Consider the following 15,529-nt stretch of genomic DNA (forward strand, 5'->3'; position numbering starts at 1 on the left):
GCTTGGCTCCTCCGAGCACAGCCCTAGAGGCCAGAGGCATGGCGAAGAGGCTCACGTGCCAAGACCCTTTCTCAAGACCTCGCTTCACTTCGAGGGCAAACGTAGGCATAAAGATCCTCTAGCTTTTATGCAACATAGTATTTAGCAGAAAAGAGGTTCCTTCGTTTTTCTGAGGTATACATCATGAAACACGTTTGGCAAGAAAAAGGTACTCCACACTTACACACCTGCACATCCACCCGTTCACCTGGCAGGCTGTTCCAGCATGACCTGTTTGAGTAGTCCTCTAATTTATCACATCAGTAATTCAATTCTGATGTCAATATTTCAAGGTCTCTTTAAGCATCAGTGACCATATCCTATGAATGAGATGAGAAAAAAAAAAAAGCAGTCAAACATACTGGCAGCAGTCAACAAAGAAAAGCTATGCTAAAATACTTTTTCCAGCCTTACCTGTTTTAATGCCTGGTAACAAACACTTTTCAGGACATTTGTTTTCAGGCTTTGTCATCCTCTGTTGTCCATGCATTCTAAAGCACTGAATTCCCCTCTCCCAGTACATCTGCGAAGAGAAACATTTATGGAAATAAAGGGATATTATTTAATCTCAGATTCAAAGACTGAACAGTGGCTTTAGATACAGCATTGTGCTGGTTTTGGCTGGGGTAGAGTTAATTTTCTTCACAGTAGCTAGTACAGGGCTGTGTTTTGGATTTGTGCTGGAAACAGTGTTGATAGCACAGGGATGTTTTCGTTCCTGCTGAGCAGTGCTTACACAGGGTCAAGGCCTTTTCTCTTCTCACCCCACCCCACCAGCGAGGAGGCTGGGGGGGGGCACAAGGAGCTGGGAGGGGATACAGCCGGGACAGCTGATCCCAACTGACCAAAGGGACATTCCACACCGTATGGCGTCATGCTCAGCGTATAAAGCTGGGGAAGAAGAAGGAAGGGGAGGACATTCAGAGAGATGGCATTCGTCTTCCCAAGTCACCGTTAGGCGTGATGGAGCCCTGCTTTCCTGGAGATGGCTGAACACCTGCCTGCCCGTGGGGAGGAGTGAATGAATTCCTTGTTTTGCTTTGCTTGCGTGCGCAGCTTTTGCTTTACCTATTAAACTGTCTTTATCTCAACCCACGAGTTTTCTCACTTTTACTTTTCCAATTCTCTCCCCCATCCCACCGGGGGGGAGTGACGAAGCGGCTGTGTGGGGCTTAGTTGCTGGCTGGGGTTAAACCACGACAAGCATTTTGAGTTCTTTTCACTATGCCTAAGCCAGTCCTGCCCTCCAAGCTGTCAGTGAGTTCATTTCCTCAAAAGCAATGGGCGTTATCAAAGACAAAAAACCAAAACAAGTCAGTGGAACTGGAGCTAACGGCTTCAAAAACACCTTTGATTGCCAATACTTTTGGCTTGTGATAACATGGTAATATTCTAAAATTGGCTTGAATTTCTGTAAGAAGCTGTTTAGTGTATTTCAGACTTGAAGGTTTCTTACCTATGTAAAAATGCCAGTACTTGGAAATGTCAAGCACACTAGAGTTATACCCTGTCTTAAAGGAAACAGAACATGCATGCGGAAACTACTTGTATTAATATTCCCTGGCAGAAAACGGGTGGGAGACAAGTGCATAGGTATGTCTGCTCCATGCAGGCACATACTGCCCATGCTCTCCAGCCTCTACCTCCATCAAACCTCCAGTGTGCAGCTTCCATCGAACTGCTTAGGGCCATAGGCACCTCTTTTACTTCCAAAATAAAGAAGCCACTATTTGGAAAGCAATGTACAGCACCAGTTGCCTGAGCAGAGCAGACATGTCAGTTGCCTTGGAATTTAAATAACCACAGCTTTGGAGTGGGCACATCAGAGACAGCCTCAGCTCAAGTAGCAGAATCACAGCATTGACTTCAAGCACTTCATAAGATCCAAAGAAACCCCCTTTGCAGCGTAAACCCTACGGACCGAAACCTTCTGAGAGGGGGACATGTCCCAAGACTCAAGAAAAGGGCAGGGGTTGGGAAACAGGGAGCTCTTTGCTGAGGTAGGGAACAGCATGGAGAGGAGTCAAAGCAGCTGTGTGAAATGGGGGGGTGATGGCAACATGATAAAAACAACTGAGAAGTGGAGCACAGAGTGCATACGGGTGGAGAAACCCCGGTCAGCATCTCTCATGACCGTAAGAGAAGGAGTGGAAGCAGATTAGGTGTAAAATTGGGTGAAAATCATGCTTTTTGGGAGGATTCTGGTGATCAGCATATCTGGAGAGCCCCAGAGAGGTTGTTTATTAAAAGCCCTCTGGTTGCAGGAGCTGCTCAAACCCCCCACCCCATGCAACAAACCCAATAACACTTCTCTGGAGGCATGAAGACAGACTTGGTCAAACATGGAACTCTGCAAAAACCAAGGGAAACACAGAGACTGCGTCTGGGCGCAGATGGGAACAGGGGCAGGAAAAGGGTTATAGGAAGCACCATAATTTTACTAGAGATACGGTGAGGAAGACTCAGTTTAAAGACTACTGCAACAATACATTCAAGAGCAACAGTCTGACTTGAAAGCTACAGACCATTGATTGACAGCTTTCTGAAGTACATTTCAAGTCCAGTTCCCTTCCTAAATCCTTGTGTTAAATCCCTGGACTCAGTGCTTCAGAATGGCAATGCTTCGCCTATTGAGGGTACCCTGGAGGTCACTGTCATTTCCCCATTCCTGCGAGAGGGACTAACACGGTGTCATGGTCTCTGCGGGGATCTGAGATCACTGAATCATGTCCTCCCTGGAGTAATCAGAACCAGGGGAAATATCAGAAATAACACTTTCGACAGTGAAAAGGGAAGGCAATCCTTAAGCAGTCCTCAAATTTACAGGAGTGACTTTTCCACTGTTCCTCTGATAGAGCTTGGCATTCCTTCCCCTGCCTTATTGTCACCACAAATCTGGCACAACTCAGACAGCAGAAGTAATCCACTAAAGGTGATGAACGCAATATAACTTCTCAAAAGTTCTCAGATCAAGGTTTATTAAAAATAAAAATTGTAGAGCAAGAATCAACATTCAAGGGCAGTCAATCAGATGTCTGAATTATGTTCTGCCCTTAAAATATACAGTGGATAACAGTTTTTAAATGGTCCCTGTAAAAGCTACTATGTGTACTGTACCTTGACATTAAGTCCACAGTAAAGTACTTACCTTCAGGATCCTCCCCATTTATAGGTCTTTTATTCTGCTTCAAACTAATCAGAGCAGCTGCTCCAGAATGTAAAAAGAAAAAAAGCAAACGTATGATTTACTGCCAGACTCCCAGTGAGCAAAAGGGCACACACCCATCACTGCAGGCAAGCAACAAGCAAGCAAAAGAAAAATGATTCAGAGCAACAGAGGGGAGGCAAGAGGGAAGAGGGTGTGGGCTGGGCGGGAAGTTAGTATGCGATAGCTCATTAATGTGTGTACAAGGCCAGGCCGACATCAGGGAGGTTGTTACAGGATTGCAATGGGATTATGGCATATATACACAGACAAAAGAGGCCATCAGCTTCAAAGAACCACTTACTTATCCCTTTCAGTAAAAAGCAGTGAGCCCAGGCTCACAAAGCACAGAGGCACATCGCCCAGCTTTGTCCGTCGGCGGATCCAGACCAAAGTGTCCGAGCCCACCGACCCTGCCGGGAGGCAGCGAGGTCTCCTGCGCAGCTGAGACCCCTCCCTACAGGCTCTTCACCCAGACACCAGTGCCCGAGAGCAGGCTACTCAGTTACCACAGCCAGGATGCTTAAAACAGCACTTGATCCTGCACAAACTGGGAAGGAGAGACTGAGTATCTCCTGTCACTTCCAGGAGCAGCAGAATACCTTGGGGATATTCATCCAGCTTGGTGTCCTTGCTACAAGACAACCACCTCAAAAAACAGTACTAGTTTCTTCTAGTTCCAAAGATTTTCCTTATGATTGCCTCAGGACTTACATCAGAGCTCAATTTTCAGTGACCCATTCCTTTATGAAATTCTCCACTTACCTGCCATTCTGCACACTAGAGCTGAGGCTATTCCCTCTCCTCCCTTCTCATTTGTGGGCAGGCTGAAAACAGTTTGCTTTTGCCTGTTACATGAAGATCTGTTGTGGTTTAACCCCAGCCAGCAACTAAGCCCCTCACAGCCACTCGCTCCCCCCCACCTCCCCCGTGGGATGGGGGAGAGAATTGGAAAAGTAAAAGTGAGAAAACTCGTGGGTTGAGATAAAGACAGTTTAATAGGTAAAGCAAAAGCCGTGCACGCAAGAAAGCAAAACAAGGAATTCATTCACTCCTCCCCATGGGCAGGCAGGTGTTCAGCCATCTCCAGGAAAGCAGGGCTCCATCACGCCTAACGGTGACTTGGGAAGACAAACGCCATCACTGCGAACGTCCTCCCCTTCCTTCTTCTTCCCCAGCTTTATACGCTGAGCATGACGCCATACGGTGTGGAATGTCCCTGTGGTCAGTTGGGGTCAGCTGTCCCGGCTGTGTCCCCTCCCAGCTCCTTGTGCCCCCCCCCCAGCCTCCTCGCTGGTGGGGTGGGATGAGAAGAGAAAAGGCCTTGACCCTGTGTAAGCACTGCTCAGCAGGAACGAAAACATCCCTGTGCTATCAACACTGTTTCCAGCACAAATCCAAAACACAGCCCTGTACTAGCTGCTGTGAAGAAAATTAACTCTACCCCAGCCAAAACCAGCACAAGATCTCTTCGAGTTCTTCTTAGGAAGTTCACTCTTGGCAGATTCTTCACTTCTTGGCTGAACCTGACAGCTGATCACTAGCCCGTTTTGAATATGTGGCCAGTGCAGAGCTGGGCCATTTCTGAATAAAATTGTCTCTGGGAACCATAGAGATCCCTTAGCAAATAGCAGTATAGCAGTACCTTTAGGCCTTATCTGTGCTGCCGTAGGTCAGAAGTAACTATTCAGGTTAGGGGTTGCACCTTGGTTATTTATAAAAGTGAAGATTTGAGCCACTAGGTCAACAGTGAACAAAGTAGGAAAAAAGAAATCTGACTACAGAAAAGCATCCGGGAGCCACATCAATGCAGCTGTGAGCCCGGCTCAGGCAGGGCGTGAAATTCCTGGAGCACCATTTCACACTGCCCAGGGACAACGCCATGGCTTCACCGTGTCCTGTGGACGTGCATTTGCCTTCCAGCGCATCCAGCCTGCAGCAAACTTGAAGGACATGAAGGCTCACCCAGGCGCTGCTGAGGGTAGGGGCCTCGCGGGTTACTCCTCCAGCCTCTTCCAGTGCGACTTGTTCAGCCCCTGCTCACTGTCCAGCCCAAGCTGAGATGGCTACAAACACGGCTGTGCCCCTGCTCTGGAGACGTCTCCTCCAACGCTGGCAGTTCAGCCTTGTAAGGGAAAGCAGATTTGGCCCCTTAGCATGTCATCTCATGTTTTCCAGTAGGAAATTTAGATTGCATGTGTCTAATTAATGGAAAACAGGGATAAACAAGCAGATTGCTTACTTCAATTATGTGCACAGTGCCTGCAGGGTTACCATTTAAAAATCACAAAGAAAGAAAACAGTCAAAATGGGTAAAAAGACGCAGACAGGAGTATACAATCTGCAGCTTACCTTGATGACGACTAAAAACACCTCTCTGCCAAGAGTGAAAAGAAGGAGGTTATTCTTGGCAAATTAGTATAATCCAGAATTTTTCACCCATCGGTAAATAATATTTACCTGGAGCAGCCTTACATAATTAAATTACTTCCTTATGAGTGTTGCACAGACCCATCTGTGTAGAAAGGGAATAACTTGCTTAAAATAAAGACAGAGAAGGAAAGAAATCAGAAGCTCTCCATTAATTTATTTAAATTTCTCCCAGAGGCAATTTCTCCAGAATCCCCCAAATTCCATGAAGTCAAGCAGCTGCTTTCCTTGCAGCTTAACTTACTGAAAGAAGCATTACCTGGACAAACAATCCTCTCTCTAAGCAGCTTAACAAGTTTGTGTAAATGTTAGAGCTGCTGTAAAGAGGCAAGAAAGTCATTCCATATCCTATTTAGAAAGGTAAACAATTTTCTTGTTATTTTGAGTCCCTCAACTATTTGCACTACCAGATGGGTTAGATGATACTCCGTGGGATGGCTATTTTGGGTGACGTGACTCACGTGTAGCAAAAGATTCAAAACTGGGAGTGAAAAGTGGTTTCCAATACAGTGATTTTAATAATTAGATGCAAACCCAAGTCCTTTGAATGACTTGATTTGTATTTAGTAAGAACGTTAGTAAGACTGATGATCAAAATTGATTGTTCAGCTGCATTTGAAAATTAAAACGGCCAACAATGCCAGCGCACTGAATTCCCCTGCTGGTCCTCTGTGTAAACTAGCTGATTGTAAAACAAACACCAGAGTTATTTCTGTTGCCTTCTGTATTCAATAGATGCCCGTGTTCGGTACTAAGCAGGACTGGTTGAGACATTTGGCATTTCACCTTTCCTGCTCTTCATCTGGTTCTTGTTTTATTTTCCTAAGCACCTGTGGGATTATTTCCCCCTTACAAAAAAAAAAAAAAAAAAGCTACAAAAAGTACAATAACTTTCTGTTCAAAGGTCTCTATGGGACTGAAGGAGTCTCATTGACCAAAATTTAGCTCTACAATAGCTTTAGAAGTAAGCACTGCACTAGTATTGCAGCTAGAGTTCCTCACTCAGAATAAACTGGAAGACCAGGTTCTTTACTAGTTTACACACGGATTTCAGTGATTGCACCAGAAATCTCCAGAGACGGACAGGATTCAGTTTTATTGCATTCATCCAAACCCTGTCAGAGAAAATAAACTTTTTACCACAAATGCCCAGGCATTCCTGTGAAGCTGTGCAGTGATCAGTGATCATCATCTCAGATTTAATTGTATTAATGGGATGAAGCTAAATAAACTGCTAGCTTACAGTGAATATCTCTGGATCATTATTTGCATCTTCTCAGCTACAAAGGTGTTACGTGACTGGAAAAAATTTAGTATCAAACACTCGAGGGAAGAATTCACCAGATGTGTTAATGGTTCTGACCCCCAGCATAAGATGCAACCCAGGAAGAAGATTTAGGAATAAAGTTTATGCAACATATGGTCAGGATGTACAGCCTTTCTTCTTACACACTAGCTGGTGTTTTAGTGACACCACAGATATGAGACCAGAGACTTTTGAGATGTAAGCAGCTCACACCAAGCTACAAATGCCAAAGATCCTCCGGACAGGGCCGGATTCCTGCCCTCCACCGAGCACAGCCTGGCCCACTGTGACACAGACTCCCCAGGGGTTGCAGACCCTACAGGAATGTAAATTGCTTAGGACCATAGGACAATTCAGGCTAGAAGTGACTTCAGGAGGTCTCTAGTCCAACCCCCTGCTCAAATCAGGGTCAGCCATGAGATCAGACAAGTTTACTCAGGGCTTTCAAGATCCCATTGGGTCTTGACAAACTCCAAGGAGAGTGCAGAACCTCCCTCGGCCCGTTTCACACCTTCACTGTCTTCATGGGGGAAAAAAGCTTCCCTTATATCCACTCTTATTTGAAGTTATGTCCACTGTCTCTCATCCTTCCACCACACACCACTCTGAAGAGCCTGGCTGTCTCCTTGATGCTTCCTCATAGGTACCGAGAGGCTGCTACTGGGTCTCCCCAAAGCCATCTCTTTTCAGGTTGAACAAGCCTGGCTCCCTCAGCCTTTCACTCTAGGGCAAGTGCTCCAGCTCCGAGCCATCTTGGGGGCCCTCCGCTAAACTCACTACAGTTTATTGACGTCTTTCTTGAATCGTAGGGCCCAAAACTGGACACAGTATTCAAAATGCCATCCAACAAGTGCTGAGCAGAAAAGGATAATCACTTCCCTCGAATTACTGGCTATGCTCCTGGCAAATCAGATCCTCCATGTATAAGAAGAGAGCCATCAATTCTGCTTTTCAGTGCAATGAGGAATTGCCTATCAACATTATCAAACCTCAAAGGTACCTTTAGAAATGGCCAGATTCAGAACTCAGTTGCATTGCTGGAGTGCTATTGATACAGGAGGGCTTTGAATCAGACTGTAGTCCAGATTTGCCAACAGTGGCAGTCCGAAGCGGTATGTTCACAATATCCCACATGGGACACAGCGAACGCATGCAGCACAGTTATCCAAGCTACAGATTTGCTTAACACGCACAGTGGCCATCTGTCCAGGATGTCTCATGTCTGGTAGTCCAGTATCCAAATCTGGTAATCATCATCCAAACCAATAGGCAAAAGGCAGCAACAGTTTTTGCCTGCCTAAATGAATACACCTGGTAGGCCTGGCTATTTCCTTTGTAACTATTGAGTGGAGTCAGCGCTAATGTAACCGAGATCAGAATCTAGCCCTGGGTTTGTAGGAGTCAATGCACACTGCATCAAGCAGCTCAACCTACTTTTCTCCATCTATATGGAATTCATCCTTACTCTGCCGAGTTAGCACTAAACCTATTCAATTCTCTCAGGTTCCAGAGTCGCAGGTGTGACTCAGTGCCATAAGGTAACTAAATTATATGCGTGACTGAAATCCCCCCAGATAATATGAAGCATGCAAAAGAGATGTAATCAATTTTACAACAAAGTAAAATCTGCAGTCACTTATCCTACTTCCACTACTACCTAAAGATAAATAATGTCATGCATTAAATATTTCCATCACTTTTGTTCCAGTGGTGAGAATCTTCTAGCGAGTACTAGAAAGCAAAAATAAACATCAAGTGCAACAACAAAAACTAAAAGCAATAAAAGCAAAAAAAAACCACCCCACCTAGTACAGTATGTTTGCATTCAGCACAGATTTTCCAGTCGGCTCCCTTTCCAACGGGGGAAAGGGTGAGTTTTGGCAACTCAATCAAGTGAGCAGAACTAGAGGAAAGGCAGGTTCTTTTTTGCCTCGGGAATGAGAATTTCATCATCTGTATCCCAAATACAAAGTACGCTCTCCGTTAGATAGGCACAATCTCCTCTTATAAAGAGAGTAAAACACTTGCTATATCAGAAAAAACAGGGAGCTTGCTTTCTTAAGCTAGCTGATTCCAAGGAAAGTATAAAAAACAATTGCAAATTCAGTATTTCTGAGCCTGCACAGTCTTTTCAGAGCACATGGTCTAAAATAAGCCTCATCAACCTTTACGCTGCTTAGCACCTCTTAGCAGACATAAGGGAAAGACATATAGTTTTGAAAGCTAAATGTTGTTCTTGGTATAGTCTTCACTTTATGTTTTATAAGATTTTTGAAGGAAGTTGCCTGCTTGTGAAACACAGCCTCCTCTGATTTCTAGCTAAAACATTAAGTTAAATTGCTTTTAAATGAACTGAATAGATCTAATAAGTGTGGCATGTAAAATCCTTATCAGCTTTGTACCTAAATATATCTCATAACAACACAGGATCTTGTGGAATTGAGATCTACAGGTTAAGTTTTGCACAGTATAAAAAAAAAATAATTTATCCATTTCAAGCTTGTCACCTTTGAGTTTCATTGAGCATCCCTTTTGTATACCGCAAACACACAGTGAGGAATAACCCTGCTGACCCTCTCTGTGCCATTCATTATTATACATCCTTCTGTCACACTCCTGTTTATTAGTCTGCTCTTAGAATTAAGTGGGTTTTATCTTGCCTAATATTGTCTCAAATGAAAGTCCCCTTATGCCTGTAATTATTTCAGCTGCCCTTTTTGGCCCCCTTTCACTTTCAGCTCTAGCCTTATTTGAAAGGAGAAGATGATTTTGCATCCATTTCTCCAGCTGCAAAGGAGCAGTAATAAGGTGGCCTGAAACAGGAATATAGTAAGCAGGGAAGCTCCCGTGTTATTAATATTTATTTCATGCTGGTATCTAGAGGCATCAGCCAAGCCAGAGTCCTATTGTGATAAGCTACACAGCCATGTAGTACATGGCAGTCCTTGCTCAAAGGACTGCATCATGAGGGATACAGGGATCTCGGAGAGGGAGAATTCGTATTGCAAGTTTACTTGTCTAACGCAAACTCATTGCCTTTCAACTTCCCAGCAGATGCAGCCTGTGCTCGGTGCGAGCGTGGTGCATGTTTGATAACGAGAGCACTTACATTTCATCCCCCACAAAGGGAGCTGGTCCCTGCTGTCACAGAACCCTGTGCAACCTTTACCATGAAGCTACAAACAAACCCTTCACAGCATCTACATCTGCATGTGGTCAAAAAACAGCACTAGACCATCACATACCAAAGAACAACAGTGCTGGCAGTAGCAAGGGGCAGAAAAGCTCGGGACTCTAGGGAGGAACCTGCCTGCTGAGCCATCAAGGAGAAGACAAGCACAGACCCATACTCACCTGTAGCAATCACTTCAAAGCATGAAGCATTTCAGTGACCAAAATCACTCCAATCCAGGCCCTGGGAAGAATGTATTAGGTATTAAATGGCCTGTTTCCAGAAAATGCAAGTGCCCATATTGGTAATGTCATCAGGGAGAGAACATTTCAGAAGCGTCAAGCAGATAAATAAAAAGTCTAAATCTCACTTAGAAGGTAAAAATCAAAGCACCTAAATGACTTAGACACAACAGCCTGGTCCTCACAACCTCTGCTGCTTTCTGCTCACACCAGCTGTGTACGAGTGCCAGGACAAGCCATTCCAGTGCCCGAGCTCATCCCTCTCCTCCCACCTGGCAGAGGATTCCTGCTCTGCATCCTCCCAGCCACCTCCTCCTAAAGGAGCCCTCTGCCCTGTGCCGCAGGGGCTGCCTCCCGCTCACCTCCCTGCTCTAAGCTGGACAGTCTGTGAGAGCCCCTGGAAACAGACAGGCATATTTGTTTGCCTGCATTTCTCTGCTGGGAACAGTTTGCTGTGAAATGGCCCTGTTACCCCAGGAAAAGGCAGGCTGTTTGCTATATAGGCATAAAGGTGGCTCTACAATAGCTCTGCTCACTGTGTATGTGACCTTTTCAGCAGGGGAAACAGGGCAAGGTCAAAAGGAGCACTTGGAAGTAGACAAGCAGCTTCACCAGTGAAAGTCCAGTCCCACGAGCATTCTCACCCTTTGAGTACACTTGGGAGAACATAAAAGCAGCCAGAGTAAAAGAGCAAAAAACAGTGATGGAGGAGTTCCTTAAGGCATTAGAGGACAGTAGGCAGCCCTTGATTGTTCTTCTTTGATTAAGGGCATAACATTAGAACTAGTCACTTACCCAAGACGCAGGCAAGAGCATTTTTACCAGTTCCCACAAGCTCAGATCTTACACCTGATTTCCTGTAATGATTAAGGAAAAGGTTTTACCTCCCTTGCTAGTAGGTCAGCTGTCCACAATGATTGCGGTGGTGATGATGCCCAGGTTATTCAAGGATCCTTCTCTTCCCCCCTGCCCATCTCTTTCTAATTCTCTTTCTGATTTTGGGCAGGTCAGTCTCCTTCACCTGCCTGTATTATACCACAGGCATATTTTAAAATGTAAAATAGCATGTGGGTTCCTAATACGCAACTAGAAATGGAACACAGGTGACTGCAAAGCTGCAGGTCATAATTCCTGCAATGTTTCAGGGTGAACAGAGCTTAATATGGTTTTAATACAATTACCCAATTATAAATTTGTCTCATTCTTGGCCTTGCACTTGCATTTCACATGACACAGCCAAATCAATCAGACACATCATCAAAAGCAGTAGTAGGGGGTATATTTATCAGACATTCTGAAATGGATCATCAACTTTAAAAATCCCAACTTACTGTAGACTTTGAGAAAGGATAGAGAAACCGCGGAATAGAAACAGTGTTTGTGCCATGAATAAGACATGGCACTGCAGTTAATTGTTTTAGAACAAATGCATTAAACATTTATTACACCAAATGTTAGTTTAAAACAATCATTAAAATCAGTTTTCTCTCTGTCCACTGGAGATCAGTTATTCATTTAAAGTTGATGAAGCTTTCCTAATTTCAACATCATTATTTCTATGCGCATATAACAGGAGCCATTATATTTTAGATTCACATAGTAATGTTGCTCAATTTATTTCTCACGTCTTCTCTCTCTTGTTGCAAACCTTTATACTGATCACATATATTTCATTTAAAAATGAGTCTCTTAATGACCATCTTCTGGAAATACATGTATAGCATGTACGAGGGGGAAAAGTCAGCTTAGAGTAATACACACACAGATTGATTATCTCTGAGCCGGATCATTTCTGCTCTTTTCTTTTTCTTCAGACTTTGTTTAACTAGTCATTCATCATAAGTTTTTTGTACTTCATTATTTGCCAAGGTATTTACTTCCCTTCCTAGCTGAAGGCAAGGATGTGGGCCCAGATGTTTTCCCACACCTGTGTTATCCCCAAAGTACAACCCCAAAGGAGCTGGTGCCTGGTGGCACCACTGATGGCTGAGAGCCCAGGGGCCAGCTCGGCTGGCTGTTGGTCCCACGCTGCCTCGCCAGCACGGAGACTGAGGCAGCGAGCATCCCTGGTGCTGGCTGGGCTTTTCAGAAGACAAGCACAGGACGGGAAGGCTCAGGCACCGGTCTCTGCTGCTGCCCAGCACTGGACTAACTGGAGGACAGCAGGGATGACATCTTAGTTAATAATGACTGCTGAAAAGGGCAACTGAAGCCTTTACCTTTTAAAAGACATTAATTTACAGTCATTAACATAGAGACCTTATCAGATTAGGACTAAGAAAATTGCTGCCATCTACTGCTGGAAAGAAATATGTGAATACTGAAAGCCTCTTCCAAAAACAAATTATGAACTACAATTACCTTGAGGAAGTTTATTTCAAGTGTGAGCTGAGGTCTGAAAAGGGGGGTTGTCACACACAGGCAAGAGGGACATGACCCTGCAGTTTGTGGTCAGGGTATCAGGCTGGGCAGACAGTCAGAGTGCTCTTCTTGCTCTGTAAGCAAACATTTCTCATTAATAGAGGAAGAGAAATAGTAAGGCTAGCAGGCACCTTTCACACTACACTGTGCAGAGCTGTACTTTAAATACATCCCCTGGTGCCTGAACAACTCCTAGTTGTGACTTCCCATCAAAGGAATAATGGCTTAAACCTTGGGGAAATCTTTTCCTTTGGATTCCCCATTTGCTTAAAATTTAGGAGGTATTTTTCCCTCTCTTCCAAATTCAGCTTTACTTATTTATAACAACTCAAATGAGTTGGAGGGGATGAGGCAGTCTCCCATATGTCACTGCTGGTTTGAGGGAGGTTAATCCAGTAAAGATGCTACATTGTCAGGGATTCATAGATAAACTCTATACTGGTCTGCAGGCAGGTATTCCTCATGAGAAAGGCAGAGAGACAAGACAGATCTTACAAGGGGAGGGCATAAGAGTCTAGAATAAGTTTATATTAATTCAAAGTTTTGGGGGTGGAGGAAGAGTCCACAAACTGGAATTCCCATGTCCTGTTCCCAGTCCCTGTGCCCATCAGGTGCCCTTGTGCTTCCTCTTAGCTGTGGTCACTCTCAAACCCATACTGATGTTTTGCACCAACAATGTCTTTTCCCTCCAAAGCATTTGCTTCAACAGCCTCTTAGTCCCCGCAGCACCAGTGCCTCTGGGGATTTTATTTCCTTGTACTCATATGAAAGCAATATGACTCCATCAACCTCCCTCACTCGCCCTAGCATGCTGCTTCTTTAAAGGCTAATTTTTCCACTTCGTTTTCAAGCATGATATTGTCTTCACCGCACGCACCCAGGAGCCTCAGGAGTCCTGCCTCCTCTGCTCAGTCAAATGCCCCCTGCCTAATTCTGTGTGCTTCACCCCTGCTTGTGCTTTTGCTCAAAGATCACCATTTCGGCACTTCCTCCCCCTCTCTGCACCAACTAACAAACCATTATGAGAGAGGACAGAGAAATGCCTTTGTTATACAATGAGATCCATGCAGTGGGTCCAATTCCTTTAAGCAGGCCATGGTTTTGTCTGCTTTTCCAGGAAATTGCTCATCCAGGGTGTGTTACTTTTGCCTTAGGTGAGCTCCACTGGCTTTAACGTTTGCCCAATTTCCTCACACTGTTCTTTCTCCGTGGTGCGACAGCAAGCAGCATGTTTTAACTTTCCCCTGGGGAAACCACTACCTTCACTGAGCTCCAGGACACACAGCCGAGGCAGAGCACCTTTGGCAGCAGTTTTCACCAAGTCATACCCAAGTCTTTGTCCTACAGAAAAAAAACAATGTCAGATTTGCTCAGTCCAGCTCTGCAGCCATCTCCCCAGAGCAGCCACTGCTGTTCAGCTCCCTTGTGAGAGCAGAGATGCCACCGCCCCTCTGCATGCGTGACCACTGGGAGTTCACAAGGAGGGGACAGACTGACAGAAAGGAATGAGACCAAATTAGACCTGTCTGAACTACATATCATTTTCCATTTCCTCTTAATTCTCAGAACCGTTTTACTCTGTCCTGGACACAAAGCAGCTAAGAAACAGCACTTAGACCTCAGAGCAGCAGTAATTAAGAGGGTGAAAAGCAATAATTTTCTTGAGTAGCTCTCTCTTTCTCCTGTATGCACATCATGTGCAGCACATTGATTCATGCCAGCAATTAAGGCCTACTCTTTAATCTCAAACACTTTCATTATATAGCTGATAGTCAAAAGTATCTGAAATGCCCAAAGCAGTCTCTCCATTCCCCACCCCCTGTGGCAAAAAAGGGTTGGAAGAGAAGAATTAAAAAAAAAAAACACATCACCTTCTGAAATATATTTCTACAAGTTTAGACAAAACCAGGCTCAGAAACAAGCATCAGAGACGGCAGCCACCAGGCACAGGCACGCTGCCCTGGACCAACCTGCTCTTCTGGGCCCCTCTCCTCCTGGCTCCCATGGGGCTTGAGACAAGGCAACTAAGTCAGCTGCAGTTCATGGTGTTAGAGAGAGACAGGTAACCACCCCCCACCCAGAAATGCAGTGTTTACACAGGGGCACCGCAGAATAAACAGACATTTGCCATCTGCAGTTTCCTCCAGACACTCCTAAGCGTGGGACCTCAGGGCTGGGCATTGCAGCACCATCCAGCTGCAGCTGGGGACAGAAAATAGGAAGGTTTACGACATGGCAAGGTTTGGCTTTCTGTCTGTCCCCCACCACAGGTGCTCCAGAAGGTGATGTTTCCCTCGGATAACTTGCTGGGGATGATTCAGTGCAAGGCAGCTGTTTCCAGGAAAAAGTCCACCCAGCCGGTGTCAGCTAAACCCCGGCTCCGGCAGCGAATCGTTCCACCCAGCGAGGAATCTGCCGCTTCACTTGCGAACTTCTACTCGCAGCACTAAAGAAACTGCTTAGCTGAGCAATCCCTGCTGCGCAGCTAGTCAACAGAGGAGCAGGTAAGAGTCTGACCCTGTAAATACAGACAGATTTAAGCATACGTTTAAAAGCTTTTCTGAACCAAGACTCCGGTGCATTTAAAGGGGAAAAAAAAGCATTTGTATTTGTATTTTCCTGACAGAACCAGGTGCCTGAATAATGTTTTCCCAGTAGGAGGAAACCACAGAAGGCTTTTTTTCCTCCTAGGAAACGAGTCAACAGTCTTTCAG

At 45.0% G+C, this 15,529-nt stretch overlaps 1 long non-coding RNA gene across 1 annotated transcript; it reads right to left on the minus strand.

The window, feature by feature from the left end:
* Nucleotides 1-259: 259 nt before the first annotated feature.
* LOC142415167 (uncharacterized) lies at nucleotides 260-12,884 on the minus strand. Its single transcript, XR_012777306.1, has 3 exons — nucleotides 12,756-12,884; nucleotides 454-562; nucleotides 260-359 (listed from the first exon to the last, which is right to left on the minus strand). It is a non-coding gene; the product is annotated as an uncharacterized LOC142415167 (long non-coding RNA).
* Between the last annotated feature and the right edge of the window lie 2,645 nt (nucleotides 12,885-15,529).

Source organism: Mycteria americana, chromosome 10, assembly GCF_035582795.1.
Source record: "Mycteria americana isolate JAX WOST 10 ecotype Jacksonville Zoo and Gardens chromosome 10, USCA_MyAme_1.0, whole genome shotgun sequence".
Lineage (NCBI taxonomy): Eukaryota > Metazoa > Chordata > Aves > Ciconiiformes > Ciconiidae > Mycteria > Mycteria americana.